The sequence below is a fragment of the Pelobates fuscus genome, chromosome 9 (genome assembly GCF_036172605.1).
Source record: "Pelobates fuscus isolate aPelFus1 chromosome 9, aPelFus1.pri, whole genome shotgun sequence".
NCBI classification, from domain to species: Eukaryota; Metazoa; Chordata; class Amphibia; order Anura; family Pelobatidae; genus Pelobates; species Pelobates fuscus.
In genome coordinates, this window is record NC_086325.1 from 9,525,244 (window position 1) to 9,541,555 (window position 16,312).

The following is a 16,312-nucleotide window of genomic DNA, read 5'->3' on the forward strand; positions in this document are numbered from 1 at the left end:
ATAATCAGTGATGATGGTGTAATATACTGAGCACGGGAACTGACTGATTGCAAATGCCTGACTGTCCGTCCTCTGCCGGCGATGCTCTGTGTTACTGTGTGCAGGTCTGATGGGTAAACCCCGCTCTGTGTGTGGTCTATGAATGGAAGGTTTTGCTCCTGTATAGGAAGTCCCGCTGTTCCCATATAAAGCGAGGACCAGGAAAGGAATCAGGACGAGTTAGACAGAGCTTTTATTAATGTGGTTTTGTCTAACAAGCTGCTAATTAGCAGGGAGCTGCTGGGGGAAAGGACATGCTGGGGGGTCTGATTCGAGGACAGATTTCTAGAAAACTAATTCATTGAGGGTCCTCGAATAGGACTCCAATAGATTGTAATAAAATGCACAAATTGGTTATTTCTGACAGATTCTGCAACTTCAGCACTCTCAGCCCTCTGGCACACTGTCTGCCAATATCACCATACACAGCTCTCTGGCACACTGTCTGCCAATATCACCATACACAGCCCTCTGGCACACTGTCTGCCAAATAATAATACACAGCCCTCTGGCACACTGCCTGCCAATATCACCATACACAGCCCTCTGGCACACTGTCTGCCAATATCACCATACACAGCCCTCTGGCACACTGTCTGCCAATATAATAATACACAGCCCTCTGGCACACTGTCTGCCAATATCACCATACACAGCCCTCTGGCACACTGTCTGCCAATATATTAATACACAGCCCTCTGGTACACTGTCTGCCAATGTCATTATACACAGCCCTCTGGCACACTGTCTGCCAATATCACCATACACAGCCCTCTGGCACACGGTTTGCCAATATCACCATACACAGCCCTCTGGCACACTGTCTTCCAATATCACCATACACCACCCTCTCGTACACTGTCTGACAATATCACCATACACAGCCCTCTGGCACACTGTCTGCCAATATAATAATACACAGCCCTCTGGCACACTGTCTGCCAATATCACCATACACAGCCCTCTGGCACACTGTCTGCCAATATCACCATACACAGCCCTCTGGCACACTGTCTGCCAAATAATAATACACAGCCCTCTGGTACACTGTCTGCCAATGTCATTATACACAGCCCTCTGGCACACTGTCTGCCAATATCACCATACACAGCCCTCTGGCACACTGCCTGCCAATATCACCATACTCAGCCCTCTGGCACACTGCCTGCCAATATCACCATACACAGCCGTCTGGCACACTGTCTGCCAAGATCACCATACACCGTCATCTGGCACACGGTTTGCCAATATCACCATACACAGCCCTCTGGCACACTGTCTTCCAATATCACCATACACCACCCTCTCGTACACTGTCTGACAATATCACCATACACAGCCCTCTGGCACACTGTCTGACAATATCACCATACTCAGCCCTCTGGCACACTGCCTGCCAATATCACCATACACAGCCCTCTGGCACACTGTCTTCCAATATCACCATACACCACCCTCTCGTACACTGTCTGACAATATCACCATACTCAGCCCTCTGGCACACTGCCTGCCAATATCACCATACACAGCCATCTGGCACACTGCCTGCCAATATCACCATACTCAGCCCTCTGGCACACTGTCTTCCAATATCACCATACACAGCCCTCTGGCACACTGTCTGCCAATATAATAATACACAGCCGTCTGGCACACTGCCTGCCAATATCACCATACACAGCCCTCTGGCACACTGTCTGACAATATCACCATACTCAGCCCTCTGGCACACTGCCTGCCAATATCACCATACTCAGCCCTCTGGCACACTGCCTGCCAATATCACCATACTCAGCCCTCTGGCACACTGTCTGCCGATATCACCAACGTGCCTCTGCTGCCGTCTGGTAAAAAGAAACCCTAGAACCCAAGACAAATGATGACCCAACTTCCGACGACACAGAAAGTGGAATAAGCGATACGGAATTTGCTGGCGCTATATAAATAATAAAATAACAATAGTGAACGTCTCACCGAGAATCCCTGTATTGGGGAGGTCGGTAATGGCGGTTAGGCTTGTGGTCAGCAGCGACATCATCCCAGTGATGTTTGATGGCGTTGTGGGGGACAGTGAACGACAACACTAATCATAACAAATCCGCAGGGAGCCCTTACTCTACAGAACGTGTCCATGTTCGATGATGGTGAACCTGACCCTATAGTGTTAAAACCAACATTGTATTATAGTCTGCTGCTGCTTGCTCTGCCCCTGATCTGCCGGCTTGGCTAACATTATCAGAAGTGGTGGTCTGAGCCAATCACAATGCTTTCCCATAGGATTGGCTGAGACTGTCAAGGTGGCAGATCAGGGGCAGAGCCAACACAACCCTGGCCAATCAGCATCTCCTCATAGAGATACATTGAATCTATGCATCTCTATGAGGAGAGTTTAGTGTCTGCATGCAGAGGGTGGAGACATTGAATGTCAGTCACACTGTGCAGCACTGCCCCAGGAAGCACCTCTAGCAGCCATCTGAGGAGTGGCCAGTGGAGGTATACCTAGGTTGTAATGTAAACACTGCATTTTCTCTGAAAACACAGGCTTGATCTTAACTTGGCAGATGTATATATTGAATACTGGCTTAAGACTCACATACAGACATTTTAACATGGTGGTATTTTTAAAAGCTATATTCCCCAAAATAATAGCAGACAGGGCCAACTACACACAGACTGGGCCATCGAAACATTCTTATGTGATTTTTTTTTTTACCTTCTTCCTGTAAAGTTTCACTGAATAAATAAAAAAACGATAGTGTGTATAATTGATGTCATTTTATTTTTTAAAGGTATCCCTAAACACCAATTTATAAGTAGAGTAGCTGTTCTTTTGCCCCGGGTTTATTCAAACATATGTTACAGCGTCACACAGCGCACACTTACAGTACTGGCGGGAGAGGCAGCGTGATCCGGTGTTGGCATCCAATTGTCCAAATACGGAGCCTGACGCCTCTTCAATACCAGACCCGCGCCGACCAAGGTGTTGCTGCAAGTACCAGTGCTCTTGTCAAATGGTTCAACGTGTTCGCCTAAAAGTAAAATATACTCATGAATATTGGGAAATCTATTTTATTCACACGCCAAACAATATTTATTTTCAAAGGGCACACAGCTATTCATCCAATTAATTCTCCAGCAGACAACTAAAATGATTCTCTATCCTTGGCTTTCAATGACGCACACAGCCGATCCTTCAGTCACAGACATGCTGCATACAGAGTACTGCCAGCCCCCTAAAGGTTAAGAGACCCCCCCCCCCCCCATCACCCACCACAAACAAAACCCATTAACCATAACTGTGCCAGGATTAAACACAGATCCAAATCAACTGTGCTTCTTATGTCCCTGTGGAGAATTAGAATATCCAGCCATTGACAGGGTAGCTAATTGGTCCGACAAGAGAAGGACGCAGGCTCGTGATTAGCCAGGTCTTATCCTAAGAAGTGAGGACTGCAGCCTGTGTTTGGCGAGATTGTGCCCAGATGGAGCGAAAACGGAAGAGTATGCCAGGAAGTGGATTACGGAGCATCAGGAACAGAGATTATGGAAATTTCACAGACATTAAAGGGAAACGTGCTACAATTCACATAGATGGAATATTTAGTATTATATTTGCGCATGCATCTTATCGGTACATAGATGGAAGTAATTTCTCTCCGCAATTGAGAAACACTTCTCTGATATTCCAACAGGACCATAGAGCCGCTAGTATGGCATAGAGGAACGTTCCCAAACCTTAGTGATGGGTATATATTTCTGTCAGTGGCCAGTGTATATTTCTGTCAGTGGCCAGTGTATATTTCTGTCAGTGGCCGGTGTATATTTCTGTCAGTGGCCGGTGTATATTTCTGTCAGTGGCCGGTGTATATTTCTGTCAGTGGCCGGTGTATATTTCTGTCAGTGGCCGGTGTATATTTCTGTCAGTGGCCGGTGTATATTTCTGTCAGTGGCCAGTGTATATTTCTGTCAGTGGCCGGTGTATATTTCTGTCAGTGGCCGGTGTATATTTCTGTCAGTGGCCGGTGTATATTTCTGTCAGTGGCCGGTGTATATTTCTGTCAGTGGCCGGTGTATATTTCTGTCAGTGGCCGGTGTATATTTCTGTCAGTGGCCAGTGTATATTTCTGTCAGTGGCCAGTGTATATTTCTGTCAGTGGCCAGTGTATATTTCTGTCAGTGGCCGGTGTATATTTCTGTCAGTGGCCGGTGTATATTTCTGTCAGTGGCCGGTGTATATTTCTGTCAGTGGCCGGTGTATATTTCTGTCAGTGGCCAGTGTATATTTCTGTCAGTGGCCGGTGTATATTTCTGCCAGTGGCCGGTGTATATTTCTGTCAGTGGCCAGTGTATATTTCTGTCAGTGGCCGGTGTATATTTCTGTCAGTGGCCGGTGTATATTTCTGTCAGTGGCCGGTGTATATTTCTGTCAGTGGCCGGTGTATATTTCTGTCAGTGGCCAGTGTATATTTCTGTCAGTGGCCGGTGTATATTTCTGTCAGTGGCCAGTGTATATTTCTGTCAGTGGCCAGTGTATATTTCTGTCAGTGGCCGGTGTATATTTCTGTCAGTGGCCAGTGTAGCATGAGGTTTGCAAACAACAGTACTCAATCTCTTGAGGTCTGACACTCTCTAGTGAGTCAGAGCACTTTCGCTGGGATTCCCAGAATGCACTCTAACTCAATAAGTGCAGTAACTAAGAAGCAGTTCAAGAGCCTTTCTAGACCACCAGGGTTTCAGGACCCACTACTGGGCGACCAGGTATGCAAGACACATAAATGGTCAACCAGGGATACAGGACCCGCCACTAAAAAAAATCAGGGATCCAGGATTCACCACTGAACCACCAGGGATCCAGGACCCACCAGTAAAACACCAGGGATCCAGGACCCACCACTTAAACACCAGGGATCCAGGACCCACCACTTAAACACCAGGGATCCAGGACCCACCACTGAAACACCAGGGATTCAGGACAGCACTGAATCACCAGGGATCCAGGACCCACCACTGAAACACCAGGGATCCAGGACCCACCACTGAAACACCAGGGATCCAGGACCCACCACTGAATCACCAGGGATCCAGGACCCACCAGTAAAACACCAGGGATCCAGGACCCACCAGTAAAACACCAGGGATCCAGGACCCACCACTTAAACACCAGGTATCCAGGACCCACCACTGAAACACCAGGTATCCAGGACCCACCACTGAAACACCAGGTATCCAGGACCCACCACTGAAACACCAGGTATCCAGGACCCACCACTGAAACACCAGGGATCCAGGACCCACCACTGAAACACCAGGGATCCAGGACCCACCACTGAAACACCAGGGATCCAGGACCTGCCACTGAAACACCAGGTATCCAGGACCCACCACTGAAACACCAGGGATCCAGGACCCACCACTGAAACACCAGGTATCCAGGACCCACCACTGAAACACCAGGTATCCAGGACCCACCACTGAAACACCAGGGATCCAGGACCCACCACTGAAACACCAGGGATCCAGGACCCACCACTGAAACACCAGGGATCCAGGACCCACCACTGAAACACCAGGGATCCAGGACCCACCACTGAAACACCAGGGATCCAGGACCTGCCACTGAAACACCAGGTATCCAGGACCCACCACTGAAACACCAGGGATCCAGGACCCACCACTGAAACACCAGGGATCCAGGACCCACCACTGAAACACCAGGGATCCAGGACCTGCCACTGAAACACCAGGCATCCAGGACCCACCACTGAAACACCAGGTATCCAGGACCCACCACTGAAACACCAGGGATCCAGGACCCACCACTGAAACACCAGGTATCCAGGACCCACCACTGAAACACCAGGGATCCAGGACCCACCACTGAAACACCAGGGATCCAGGACCCACCACTGAAACACCAGGGATCCAGGACCTGCCACTGAAACACCAGGTATCCAGGACCCACCACTGAAACACCAGGGATCCAGGACCCACCACTGAAACACCAGGGATCCAGGACCCACCACTGAAACACCAGGGATCCAGGACCTGCCACTGAAACACCAGGCATCCAGGACCCACCACTGAAACAGCAGGTATCCAGGACCCAACACTGAAACACCAGGGATCCAGGACCCAACACTGAAACACCAGGTATCCAGGACCCGCCACTGAAACACCAGGTATCCAGGACCCGCCACTGAAACACCAGGGATCCAGGACCTGCTGTCACGATCCCGGGGAACCCAACACGCTAACACACACACAGACACACACACAGAAAGTGTGCTGTACCGGTCCTTAGAGTGGCCGGGCTAAGCACACAAAGAATAGTCAGGAGACAAGCCGAGTAAGGGGAACCAGAAAACAGAATAACGAGAAACAAGCCGAGGTCAAAGGGTAGGAGAAAGTCACAAAGTCAGTATAACAAGCCAGAGGGTACGTAACCAGAAAGCACACGTTCACAATCGATACTATAAAGCAAAGACCACAACAGGGCACAGATAGACAGGAAAGGTAAGTATTTAAATCCTAGCCTGAATCCTGATTGGCTAACCACCAATCAGTATTAACAAACACACGTGGGGGATATCTATACCCCCCACTGTGTTTGTTGCACTGTAGCTTTAACGCCGGGTCACGTGAGTGACCCCGGCGCTTAGATAATAGTGCCGGCTCCCAGCGTGCAGCGTTAGACATGCTGCCGCTGGGAGGAGGAGAGGAGGACGCGAGCGGCGTGTCAGGAGGAGAGGACGCCGCTCGCTTAACGGTAAGGGGAGAGGGGACCGCGGGCGGCGACGGACCGAGGGTGAGTGCTGCGAGAGGATTGCAGCCTCCCCTCACCGCTGCCCGCGGAGCCCTGACATAACCCCCCCCTCGAAGACCGCCCAGGGGGCGGGAAGCCGAAGGCTTCAAAGGAAACCGCGCATGAAAGGAGCGGATCAAGGAGGGGGCGTCCAAGTCAGAGACAGAAACCCACGACCGCTCCTCCGGGCCATAACCCTTCCAATCAACCAGATACTGCAACCGACCTCGAGAGAAACGAGAATCAAGGAGAGCAGCCACCTCATATACGTCACTAGAGACCGCGCGGAGGGCATCGGAACGCCTGAGAGAGCCAGAGAACCGATTACAGAGCAAGGGCTTCAAAAGGGAGGTGTGAAAGGTGTTAGGTATGCGCATGGAAGGGGGCAAGGCCAGGGAGTAGGATACAGGATTCACCCTACGCAACACCTTATAGGGACCAAGGAACTTGGGCGCGAACTTCATCGAGGGAACCCTAAGGCGGAGATTCCTAGAGGACAACCAAACCCTATCACCCGGAGCATAAGAAGGAGCCGCACACCTACGACGATCAGCAAACCTCTTTTGAGTAGCAGCAGCACGACAAAGAGCAGCATGGACCTGATCCCACATCTTCCGTAAGGAGGCGAGGTGCTCGTCCAAAGCGGGCATTCCCTTGTCGGAGAATACACCGGGAAGGACAGCGGGTTGGAACCCATAAGCCACCATAAAAGGACTTGCGCCAGTAGAAGAATGAGACACAGTGTTCCTGGCAAACTCAGCCCAGGGAAGGAGACGGGACCAGTTGTCCTGGTGTGCATTCGTGAAACAGCGTAAATACAACTCCACAGACTGATTTGCTCGTTCGGCAGCTCCATTAGATTGCGGATGATAGGAGGAAGTAAACGATAAGGAGACCCCCATCTCAGCACAAAAGCCTCTCCAAAACCGAGAGACAAACTGAGGGCCCCTGTCAGATACGATATCTTGTGGTATACCATGCAAGCGGAACACTTCTTTGGCAAACACCTGAGCCAACTGAACCGCAGAAGGTAGCTTCTTAAGCGGAATGAAGTGCGCCATTTTGGAGAACCTATCCGTTACAGTCAAAATTACTGTCTGCCCATCAGATGAAGGAAGATCCACAATAAAGTCCATGGATAAGTGTGTCCACGGTTTCTTGGGTACAGATAGGGGCATAAGGAGTCCCAGGGGTTTAACATTAGGGGACTTACACTGTGTACAGACACGACAAGCCTGCACGTAATCTACCACGTCTTTTTTGAGTGAGGGCCACCAAAACTGTTGGAGAAGACCCTTGTAAGTCTTGGTAACCCCTGGATGACCAGCCGTTTTGGCTGTGTGAAATAAAGTCAACAACTTCTTTCTGTCTTTTACTTTCACGTACAGCTTACCAGTAGGTGTCTCAGAGGGTGCTTGGGGTTGGTATGACTTGATACCATCAAGAAAAAGAGACGAGATAACCAAACGGGTAGTAGCTATTATATTAGTTGTGGGTACAATGGGCTCAGGAGTGGAGGTAATAGAATCTACAGGTTCGTACTGGCGGGAGATGGCATCAGCCTTGACATTTCGATAACCAGGCCTGTATGTGATTATGTACTGAAAACGTGAGAGAAATAAAGACCATCTAGCCTGACGAGAGGATAACCTCTTAGCATCTGCGATATAGGATAGATTTTTATGATCGGTTATAACCAAAATCTTGTGTCTAGCTCCCTCTAACAAGTACCTCCATTCTTTAAATGCCATCACTATAGCTAATAATTCCCTGTTCCCAACGTCGTAATTCTTTTCAGACTCTGACAAGCGTTTTGAAAAGTAACCACAGGGAAGGAGGGGTTCGTCATACGATTGTCTTTGTGACAACACTGCTCCTATACCTGATTCAGAGGCGTCTACTTCCAGTACAAAGGGAAGGGAAGGATCAGGATGGTGTAACACAGGGGCAGTGGCAAATGCCTTTTTTAGAGTCTCGAAGGCCACAATAGCATTAGGATTCCAAACCCTGGGGTGTAAACCCTTTTTTGTCAGTTTAGTGATAGGGGAAATAATGGATGAGAAGTTTTTAACAAACTTTCTATAATAATTGGCAAACCCTATAAATCGCTGTATTGCCTTAAGTCCTTGGGGAAGGGGCCAGGACAGTATAGCTTCCAATTTTGAAGGATCCATGCTGAATCCTTGTTCAGAAATAACATAACCCAGGAATTGTACAGAGGTTTGGTCGAATAAGCATTTCTCTAATTTACAATAAAGACCATTCTGCAACAACCTTTTAAGCACCATCCTAACATGAGTATGATGTGTCTTCAAATCTGGAGAATATACAAGTATGTCATCTAGGTAGACTACAGCACAGACATGCAGTAGATCTCTAAGGACATCGTTTATGAGGTCCTGAAAAACGGCAGGAGCATTACACAATCCAAAAGGCATGACCAGATACTCGTAATGCCCACTACGCGTATTGAACGCCGTTTTCCATTCATCATTCTCCTTAATACGAACAAGGTTATAAGCCCCCCTGAGGTCTAGTTTAGTAAAATATCTAGAACCTTTGACACGATCAAACAATTCGGTAATGAGGGGAATCGGATAGGCATTTTTAATCGTTATATTGTTTAGGGCTCTGTAGTCTATACACGGTCTCAAATCGCCCTCCTTTTTTGCCACAAAAAAGAAACCAGCACCAGCAGGAGAGGAGGACCTTCTAATAAAACCTTTACTTAAGGCCTCTCGTATGTACTCCTCCATGACCTGGTTTTCTTTCTCAGAAAGAGGGTAGACCTTACCCCTAGGAGGCATAGTACCCGGTAATAGGTTTATGGCACAGTCATACTCACGGTGTGGGGGTAGCTTATCTGCCTCCCTTTTTTCGAAAACCAAAGCAAGGTCTGCATACACAGAAGGGACAGAAACAGAAAGCGGTTTAGCCGTGGGCACGTTAAGTAAACAAATGGGACGTACTTGGGCCATACAGTCTCGTTGACAAGATTCCCCCCAGGAGAGTATGTCTAAACAACCCCAATCAAGTACTGGGTTGTGTTTCACTAACCAGGGAAAACCCAGAACTATGGAAGCAGTAGGGGAGTCAATTATTTGGAAGGTTAACCTTTCCTTGTGTAAAGCACCCACACACATCTCTATATCTTGGGTCTCATGGGTCACCAGAGGTCTCTCAAGGGGTCTACCATCTATGGCCTCAACGGCCAAGGGTGTGGCCTTTTGGATCAAAGTCAAGGCTGCGGTTCTGGCAAAGGTCTCATCCATAAGGTTGTCAGCCGCACCTGAATCGATCAAGGCTTTAGTTGTTATGGTGGTTTTATTGACCAAAAGAGAGACCGTAATAAATGGTCTGGAGATGGACACATGAGGGGACAAAGTCATAACACCCGAGGCCGACCCCTCTCTAGGCCTTAGGTGCTGGAGTTTCCCTGTAATTTAGGGCATGTATTACAGTGGTGACCCCTCTTTCCACAATAGAGACATAACCCCTCCCTTCTACGATACGTTCTTTCAGCCTCAGTTAACCCCGTAGCACCCAATTGCATAGGTTCGGGGGATGGTTGCCTAGGAGCGGGTAACGCTAGTAATGCAGTACTGGGTAGAGCAGGTAACACCCGTGTATCCAGCCGTCTTTGACTACGTCTCTCTCTAATGCGGTTATCAATAAGGATTACATAGTCTATAATATCATCTAGAAGGACAGGCAGTTCCCTGGATGCTATTTCATCCAGTATGTAAGCGGCCAAACCCTCCTGAAAGGCTGTTACGAGGGCGTCGTTATTCCAAACCACTTCAGCTGCTAGAGTGCGGAATTCGATAGTATAATCCGCTACAGATCTGTTACCCTGTCGAACCCTAAGCAGAGCTTTGCCAGCAGAGGCAACCCTACCGGGTTGATCAAACGTGCGTTTGAATGCGGACAAAAAATCCGCAAAGGACATAGGAGACATATTTTCCCACATGGGGTTTGCCCATGCTAAAGCTCTCCCAGACAGGTGGTTTATCAAAAAGGCAATTTTGGATCTGTCGGTGGGATAGGAACGTGGATTCATCACCAGATGGATGTCAATTTGATTGAGGAAACCACGACACAATGCTGGGTCACCACTATAGCGCTGTGGCGGTGTCATATGGACTACATGGGCAGGAACGGGTACTGGAGTGGCAATGGGTTCGGACACAGCAGCAACCGCCTCCTGGACGGCAGGCTGCAGGTGTGCAGTACGAGCCAGTATGGTCTGCAAAGCTTGAGCAAACTGATCCATACGGTGGTCCAAGCCATCCATTCTAGCCTCCTGATTAACTAGGAGCTGTGGTATGTCAGCAGGTTCCATTATGGCCCTGTTGTAATGTCACGATCCCGGGGAACCCAACACGCTAACACACACACAGACACACACACAGAAAGTGTGCTGTACCGGTCCTTAGAGTGGCCGGGCTAAGCACACAAAGAATAGTCAGGAGACAAGCCGAGTAAGGGGAACCAGAAAACAGAATAACGAGAAACAAGCCGAGGTCAAAGGGTAGGAGAAAGTCACAAAGTCAGTATAACAAGCCAGAGGGTACGTAACCAGAAAGCACACGTTCACAATCGATACTATAAAGCAAAGACCACAACAGGGCACAGATAGACAGGAAAGGTAAGTATTTAAATCCCAGCCTGAATCCTGATTGGCTAACCACCAATCAGTATTAACAAACACACGTGGGGGATATCTATACCCCCCACTGTGTTTGTTGCACTGTAGCTTTAACGCCGGGTCACGTGAGTGACCCCGGCGCTTAGATAATAGTGCCGGCTCCCAGCGTGCAGCGTTAGACATGCTGCCGCTGGGAGGAGGAGAGGAGGACGCGAGCGGCGTGTCAGGAGGAGAGGACGCCGCTCGCTTAACGGTAAGGGGAGAGGGGACCGCGGGCGGCGACGGACCGAGGGTGAGTGCTGCGAGAGGATTGCAGCCTCCCCTCACCGCTGCCCGCGGAGCCCTGACACCTGCCACTGAAACACCAGGTATCCAGGACCCACCACTGAAACACCAGGGATCCAGGACCCACCACTGAAACACCAGGGATCCAGGACCCACCACTGAAACACCAGGGATCCAGGACCTGCCACTGAAACACCAGGCATCCAGGACCCACCACTGAAACAGCAGGTATCCAGGACCCAACACTGAAACACCAGGGATCCAGGACCCAACACTGAAACACCAGGTATCCAGGACCCACCACTGAAACACCAGGGATCCAGGACCCACCACTGAAACACCAGGGATCCAGGACCCACCACTGAAACACCAGGGATCCAGGACCCACCACTGAAACACCAGGTGTCCAGGACCCACCACTGAAACACCAGGTATCCAGGACCCACCACTGAAACACCAGGTATCCAGGACCCACCACTGAAACACCAGGGATCCAGGACCTGCCACTGAAACACCAGGGATCCAGGACCCGCCACTGAAACACCAGGGATCCAGGACCCGCCACTGAAACACCAGGTATCCAGGACCCACCACTGAAACACCTGGGATCCAGGGAGCACCCCTAAACCACCATGGATCCAGATGAGGAAATGGTGAGATGGGGGTAGAAGTGGTTCAGGGAAAGCAGCTGCTAGAATGGAAACTACATACAGCCAGCACAGCACACACACAAACATTACATACAGCCAGCACAGCACACACACACAAACATTACACACAGTCAGCACAGCACACACACATTACATACAGCCAGTACACACATGAATTACATGCACACATTACACCTAGCTGAAACACCCGCATACAACCAAATTATGCCCCTTGCAGAATCTTCCTAGGGGCGTTACAAGTGGTGCAAATTATGTCACTGGTGACACCCACAAAGGGCAGGTCTGCCCGCAAACTAAGCGAGTCCGCTCATTAAAATACGTCAGGCTCACAGAGAGCCTCCTTGTCAGCCCAGGAATAGAGGACCATGCAGAGAGCACTGATAAAACACTACCTACACTACACGACAAATGTTCAGAAATAAATCTGCGTTGCCAAACGGAGCTAGTGACGACAGCTGAGCCTTTTTCCAGATTAGCTATTTTAGTTTCCGTTTTCCCATTCAGATTAATTTAGGAAAATGCAGTGTCTAAGCAGGGTCCCCAAACTTTCACATTTAACATTATTTTGTGCCAGAACAAGTAGATTGTCATGACGGACAAATAGATGGGGCTACCACTTTACTCCTTTGGCCATGTACATTTTTGTTTTACCTTTCCTGTGGTCAGTGTATCTGACCATACACCTGTCCTATTACCACCTCTTCCCCTCGCGTGTAGGCTGCACCCTGGCCCTTACTGGTACCCCCAGATGTAACTCCTCCATTCGGGTTCAGGCTGGTAGCAGCTCCCTCTAAACTTCTCGAAACACGTCAATCAGACTTCTCTGTTCTTAACGTTCTTCTCTACTAACTGAAACTCATTGCAGAGCTCTGCTCCCAATAACGGCACAATCATGGATTTTGTCACCGCATTGCCTCTAGGCATTCTATCCTTCTAGATTGTAAGCTCCTGGGCACTCTCCTGTAGCACTTTATTGTATAAACTGTAAAACGCAGAAATTAAGAATAGAAAACCAAAATGACACCGACTGACTGACCCCACAAATCTCCCAGGTAAAACTAACTACGCAGGGCGTTAATGAGGCGATACTGCCCAGGGAGGTGACTCACACAAACGCATTATTAGAACACAGCGCTACGGAATCTGATGGCGCTATATAAATAATAAAATAATAATAACACACTGGATGTACGCAGAGAATGCCTAATCCCCTCACTACGGTACTAAGCTTTATATGAGATAATTCAGGTCTAGTGGCCCCGATTCCTCGATCCGTACCACTATGTAGAGCAACGATTGACACGTGCAGCACAGAATCAGCTGTCAGTCAGTGTATTCTGTATGAGATGCTTCCCACGTATAACGGGAACACGGTCGCTGTGGCAATGGTTGCCAGGATACAGGATTCTGATGGGATTAAGACGGTAAGGTGTTGCAGGGATGAGCACTTTCCTTGTTTCTACGACCGAGTCCAGTATATCATTATCTCTAGTTAAAGCAGAGCCCAGAGGCCAAAACTATCTGCATATCGCAGAGTATGCAAGAGAATGGGCTGTGTACGTAGTGAGTACAGACAGAGAATGGGCTGTGTACGTAGCGAGTACAGACAGAGAATGGGCTGTGTACATAGTGAGTACAGACAGAGAATGGGCTGTGTACATAGCGAGTACAGACAGAGAATGGGCTGTGTGCATCGCGAGTACAGACAGAGAATGGGCTGTGTACATAGTGAGTACAGACAGAGAATGGGCTGTGTACGTAGTGAGTACAGACAGAGAATGGGCTGTGTGCATCGCGAGTACAGACAGAGAATGGGCTGTGTACATAGCGAGTACAGACAGAGAATGGGCTGTGTACATAGTGAGTACAGACAGAGAATGGGCTGTGTACGTAGTGAGTACAGACAGAGAATGGGCGGTGTACATAGTGAGTACAGACAGAGAATGGGTTGTGTATATAGTGAGTACAGACAGAGAATGGGCTGTGTACATAGTGAGTACAGACAGAGAATGGGCTGTGTACATAGTGAGTACAGACAGAGAATGGGCTGTGTACATAGTGAGTACAGACAGAGAATGGGCTGTGTACACAGTGAGTACAGACAGAGAATGGGCTGTGTACGTAGTGAGTACAGACAGAGAATGGGCTGTGTACATAGTGAGTACAGACAGAGAATGGGCTGTGTACATAGTGAGTACAGACTGAGAATGGGCGGTGTACATAGTGAGTACAGACAGAGAATGGGCTGTGTACATAGTGAGTACAGACAGAGAATGGGCTGTGTACATAGCGAGTACAGACAGAGAATGGGCTGTGTACATAGCGAGTACAGACAGAGAATGGGCGGTGTACATAGTGAGTACAGACAGAGAATGGGCTGTGTACATAGCGAGTACAGACAGAGAATGGGCTGTGTACATAGCGAGTACAGACAGAGAATGGGCTGTGTGCATAGTGAGTACAGACAGAGAATGGGCTGTGTACATAGTGAGTACAGACTGAGAATGGGCTGTGTACATAGTGAGTACAGACAGAGAATGGGCTGTGTACATAGTGAGTACAGACTGAGAATGGGCTGTGTACATAGTGAGTACAGACAGAGAATGGGCTGTGTACATAGTGAGTACAGACAGAGAATGGGCTGTGTACATAGCGAGTACAGACAGAGAATGGGCTGTGTACATAGTGAGTACAGACAGAGAATGGGCTGTGTACATAGTGAGTACAGACAGAGAATGGGCTGTGTACATAGTGAGTACAGACTGAGAATGGGCTGTGTACATAGTGAGTACAGACAGAGAATGGGCTGTGTACATGGTGAGTACAGACTGAGAATGGGCTGTGTACATAGTGAGTACAGACAGAGAATGGGCAATGTACATAGCGAGTACAGACAGAGAATGGGCTGTGTACATAGTGAGTACAGACTGAGAATGGGCTGTGTACATAGTGAGTACAGACAGAGAATGGGCTGTGTACATGGTGAGTACAGACTGAGAATGGGCTGTGTACATAGTGAGTACAGACAGAGAATGGGCAATGTACATAGCGAGTACAGACAGAGAATGGGCTGTGTACATAGAAAGTACAGACAGAGAATGGGCTGTGTACTTAGGGAGTACAGACAGAGAATGGGCTGTGTACATAGTGAGTACAGACAGAGAATGGGCTGTGTACGTAGCGAGTACAGACAGAGAATGGGCTGTGTACATAGTGAGTACAGACAGAGAATGGGCTGTGTACATAGTGAGTACAGACAGAGAATGGGCTGTGTACATAGTGAGTACAGACAGAGAATGGGCTGTGTACATAGTGAGTACAGTCAGAGAATGGGCTGTGTACATAGTGAGTACAGACAGAGAATGGGCTGTGTACGTAGCGAGTACAGACAGAGAATGGGCTGTGTACATAGTGAGTACAGACTGAGAATGGGCTGTGTACATAGTGAATACAGACTGAGAATGGGCTGTGTACATAGTGAGTACAGACAGAGAATGGGCTGTGTACATAGTGAGTACAGACAGAGAATGGGCTGTGTACATAGTGAGTACAGACAGAGAATGGGCTGTGTACATAGTGAGTACAGACAGAGAATGGGTTGTGTACATAGTGAGTACAGACAGAGAATGGGCTGTGTACGTAGCGAGTACAGACAGAGAATGGGCTGTGTACATAGTGAGTACAGACTGAGAATGGGCTGTGTACATAGTGAGTACAGACAGAGAATGGGCTGTGTACGTAGCGAGTACAGACAGAGAATGGGCTGTGTACATAGTGAGTACAGACTGAGAATGGGCTGTGTACATAGTGAGTACAGACTGAGAATGGGCTGTGTACATAGTGAGTACAGACAGAGAATGGGCTGTG

General features: G+C 48.7%; 1 protein-coding gene across 2 annotated transcripts in view; it reads right to left on the minus strand.

The window, feature by feature from the left end:
* NUMBL (NUMB like endocytic adaptor protein) overlaps window positions 1–16,312 on the minus strand; it is an 89,095-nt gene that overhangs the window by 30,540 nt on the left and 42,243 nt on the right. For both annotated transcript variants that reach the window (XM_063431117.1, XM_063431116.1), the window contains exon 2: window positions 2,923–3,068. The gene's annotated coding sequence lies outside the window, so the exon portion shown is untranslated. The remainder of the gene's footprint in view (window positions 1–2,922; window positions 3,069–16,312) is intronic.